This window comes from Schistocerca gregaria, unplaced genomic scaffold (assembly GCF_023897955.1).
Source record: "Schistocerca gregaria isolate iqSchGreg1 unplaced genomic scaffold, iqSchGreg1.2 ptg000280l, whole genome shotgun sequence".
Lineage (NCBI taxonomy): Eukaryota > Metazoa > Arthropoda > Insecta > Orthoptera > Acrididae > Schistocerca > Schistocerca gregaria.
The window spans coordinates 1,737,893-1,742,869 of record NW_026061773.1 but is presented as its reverse complement, the minus strand read 5'-3'; positions in this window follow the sequence as shown (position 1 = coordinate 1,742,869).

The following is a 4,977-nucleotide window of genomic DNA, read 5'->3' as shown; positions in this document are numbered from 1 at the left end:
TGTCAATCCTAAAAGACCGGGTTAGATTCCCGGCTGGGTCGGAGATTTTCTCCGCTCAGGGACTGGGTGTTGTGTTGTACTAATCATCATTTCATCCCCATCGACGCGCAAGTCGCCGAAGTGGCGTCAAATCGAAAGACTTGCACCAGGCGAACGATCTACCCGATGGGAGGCCCTCGTCACACGCCATTATTATTATACAATAACGAACAACTTAAATTGGAAAGAACACATATAAAATGTTGCGGTTAAGGCTAACCGAAGACTGCGTTTTATTGGCACAACACTTAGAAAACGTAACAGACCTACAAAGGACACTGCCTACACTACGCTTGTCCGTCCTCTTTTAGAATACTGCTGGGAAATGTGGGATCCTTAAAAGATCGGACTGACGGAGTAGATCGAAAAAGTCCAAAGAAAGGCAGCACGTCCTCCTATTATCGCGAAATATGAGAGAGTGTGTCACACAAATGATACAGGATTTTGGCTGGACATCATTAAAAGAAAAGCGTTTTTCTTTGCGACGGAATCTTCTCACGAAATTCCAATCACCAACTTTTTCCTCCGAATGCGAAAATATTTTGTTGACACCGACCTACGTAGGGAGAAACGACCACAACGATAAAATAAGGGAAGTCAGAGCTCGTATGGAAAGACACAGGTGATCATTCTTTCCGGGTGCTATGCGAGATTGGAATAATAGAGACTTGTGAAGGTGGTTCGATGAACAACCTGCCAGGCACTTAAATGTGATTTGCAGAGTATCCATGTAGATGCAAGTATAGGTGGTCACATTTTTACTATCCCCTGTATGTGCATATCGCTTCACACGACCTTTGTTACCTCAATGTCGATATCGGCATCATTTTCGAAATATGTGAGCTTTCTTATATTATCTGTAATGTTAATATACAACATGAACAGTAAGGCTCCCAACACGCTTCCCTCTGGCACAAGTGGTTACTTTTACACGTATAGATGAACTCTCCATTTAGGATGAGATGATGTGTCCTCCCTACAAAAATATTTTATTGGCCGTACTTTATACGGTGCAGGCAAATGGTCAACTACAATTGCTGTTTACTGTGAGGTAACCTCTAGCGTATCAGAAGCAGTTTAGGAACATTTTTTCAAATGAGTATACGCACTCGTATTTCGGCAGGTGCACAGTTTTGCCATTTCAATTTTTGCACGTTTCACAGATACCTTTTCGAAAATTTCGAGCAAAACAAATCGAAATCTTTATTACATCATGAAACAATGAAGAAGCAAATGCGGGTTTGTTCGCAAGCCCGAAGCAACATCTGGTACAAGAATCATGGATTTTAATAAAGTAGCTGTCGATAGGTTTTTTTCGTTGCTTACAGATGTAACTGACAATCACAAACTAATGACTTCTCAAATAACTAATTGTGATGGAACAGGCGTCTCGGTTAATGCTAAAAACTAATCGAACATCGCAGCTTGCAAAGGGAACCGTCCAGTGCGATCGTTAACATCTGCAGAAAGGGGCAAAACTGCAACCAGCCTCATTAGTACGTCAGCAAGCGGAGCTGACATTCCTCCTACGATTATTTTTCCACGAAAGAAGAAGCAGAAAGAATTTGAGTTAGGACAGGCAGCAGGAGGTTGCGCTGAGGTCCACAGCACAGCATGTATGGCCACAGAGTCCTTATTTGTATGGTTTCCACAATTAGTGGTATTTTCTAAGGCATCAAAGCAGGTCCCAGTTCTCCTTATATCAGATGGCCACTCAGCACATACCACGAACATTGACGTTATGGACTACGCGAGGGAGAGTGGCGTTTCTTTACCACCACATTGCTCTCACAGACTTCAGCCGCTTGATGTTTGTTTTATAAATCCTCGTTATAGTGATCAGCTTCGAAAATGGCTACGGAACCATGCAGCGAAAGTCGTAACTATCTTTGAAATTTCAACGCTTTTTGGTTCAGCTTTCGTCTAAAGCGCAACAATGAAAACCGCTATTAAAGGTTTCGAAGCTACTGCAATATGGCCCACGGACCCATCCATATTCACGACGCACACTTCCTCCCGGCACACACAACTGACAGCGGACGTGATAGGCCGTCAGATAAAGAGGTTATTATATCTGAACAATTGGAATTGCCTTCACCTAGCACACCAGCTGAAAAAGACGACTCAAACGGGCTGGATAATCAAGGGGACGAGGTTTCAGCGAATTGTTACAATGAACTGCCGCCTAAGAATAACAAAGTTATTGGGGCTAATTGTTCTAATCTTGGGTGCTCTTGGATGACAACTGACAACACAACCTCCTCATTTCATATTTCACCTGAGATTCTGATTTTCTTGTCAAAAGTTAACGAAAGCAAGAAAAGAGCGAGACTGAAAAGGGGGAACAACGTTGTTTTAACTGATTCGCCGTACAAAAAAAGAGTTAAAAGTCATTAATGGGAGAAATAGAAAAAAGAACATTGACAAAGAAGAAAGAGCAAACAGAAAACTTTCTGCGAAAGAGAATAAAATTAAGAACTCAAAAAAGAGAGAAAGATTCTGAAGGTAAATGGAAAAAAGGGGAGAGAATACAATACTAACGAGAGTGATTATGAGGAAAGTTCTGACTGTCAATGTGTATATTGTGGTGGGTTATATTCAAAATCAGTTGGAAGTTGGGTCGCTTGTTCCACCTGCAAAAAACTGACACACGATTCTTGTGCAGGAATAGATAGCGAAGATGATGAGTGTCTCCCCGTGTGTGAATTTTGTAAACAGCCTCAAGGAAAGGATACGATTCATGAAAACTGTAGTTTGACATTAATACTCACTTTAAACTAAAAAAAATAACGAGCAAGCCAATATTTTCTGCATTTCGGATAATTTTATACGTTTTTGTAATCACTTGTATTTACCACCCCATTGTGACGCGTGCAAATGTTATAAATTTCTGTTTTTGAGTGAGAAAATATTGTTGTTTTATTTTATGGCAATGTTCTTGTATTTTTGTGATTAATACATCATAATGTGTTCATATAAAAATTTGTAACTCTCTTATTTATCAATTTTGTACATTTAATCAAAGTTTTCAACTGTGTACCCCATTATACCTTGGATTCCCCAACGTGTCGGATAAGAAAGATAAAAATACAATCACTACTCGTTTCTTCAACGACAATTTAAGCTGTGTTCTGTGGTTCCTCCCAGAGTTCATCACGATATATTCCGAAAAAAATCATAGTTAACGAACATTATAAATTGCTCTAGAAACGAAGGCAATCGCAGTTGACATTTAATAAGGCCACTGGTATCCTTCGAAATGCAACTAATCAACGTCATGCAGAACGTCGTGGGTCACAGCGGATGGGTGGAATCGAAATATGACATTTACCCACGATCGCTTCTTTTTGTCAATTTGTGCCATTAATTTCTCTGCTCCCTAATCTGATTTCGTATCTCCCCATCAGCTATTCGATCAAAACTTTTTTAGCATTCTTCTACACCACCACATTTCGGAAGTTTCTAGTCGTCTCCTGTTTGGGGAACCAGGCATGTTAACTGCTGATTCGCAATATATTTATTCCGAAAGGCAAAAGGAACCCCGAAAACAATGAAAATAATTTTGTTTATTGGTGATTGTACCAGTTTTATTTACACTTAGTGTGAATATGAAAGTATTTTAGTCCAAATCCGTATTTGAAGGTTCTAAATGTCGGTTTAAATGGCAGCTTGCTATGTAAGACATGCCCACTTGTTTCTCTGTGCCATCTCTTCTTTGAGATGATAAGCCTAGGGACATTTTACCCGTAGCTTTGAGCTTTCACCTATTGAATACATTTTTTCTTGTCTCGTAGTCAGTTGTTTGCTAGAGTAATAACGTTTCTGAACAAAACAAATGCCAAGATCTACCCACAAAGTTTTCGAAAGAAGTTCTAGAAGACTTGCAAGAAATAAAAAAGTAAATATCATGAAACAAATGTTATGTTTATGTACAGCATGCGTACTATTGGAAAGTGAAAGAAACTATGAATTTAAATGAGCGCATGTACGACGGTAAGTGCAATACAACTTTAAATTTTCCGTAACTTTTCTAACTAAATGTACCTTTCCTCTCAAACCATTTATCCCAGAACCATGGAATTCTAACGACCAGTTTTCTTACTCGAGGGCATGAAGAGTCGAGGGATATGAAAGGGAAGCAGTGGTTGGGAAGAGAGTGAGACAGGGTTGTAGCCTATCCCCGATGTTATTCAATCTGTTTGCTGAGCAAGCAGTAAAGGAAACAAAAGAAAACTTCGGAGTAGGAATTAAAAACCATGGAGAAATTGTATTATAATGAACACTATGGTCTTTTAATTTTTGAAATTTGCCCGCAAAACCTGTCTTTCAAAATTTTTCTAAAAATTTCACTATTAATATATTATTCATGAAAAATTGTCAGCTTGTTGGAAAATAGTGGAAATGCATGTAAGAAATGTTTTGTGTTTTACCGTTAATATAACACAACTTAGAATAAGGGTCATATAAATAGATCAGTTAACTGGTGGAGATGGAAGATACGTTCTCCCCGTGAATATTGTGTTTAAAAACAAATGAATATTTTCAAATCAACAGCTCATTTCATGAAGTCATAACTAGAAGTGAATAATCTCCACAAAAATTGGTAAGTTAATTACTTTGGTGCAAGAAAGTCTCCATCATTAAGGAGAACGATGTTTTCAATAACTTGCCGGCAGCTATAAAAAGCTTTACTACTGACAGATTTCAGTTTACGAGGAGCCTAAAGGATTTCTTGCTAACCATCTCTTCCGACACCATTAATGAATTGAATTACTTAGTAGAACAAGCGCGCGCGCGCGATTGAGTGTGTGTGTGTGTGTGTGTGTGTGTGTGTGTGTGTGTGTGTGTGTGTGTGTGTGAGAGAGAGAGAGAGAGAGAGAGAGAGAGAGAGAGAGAGAGAGAGAGAGAGAGAGAGAGAGAGAGAGAGAGAGAGGGGGG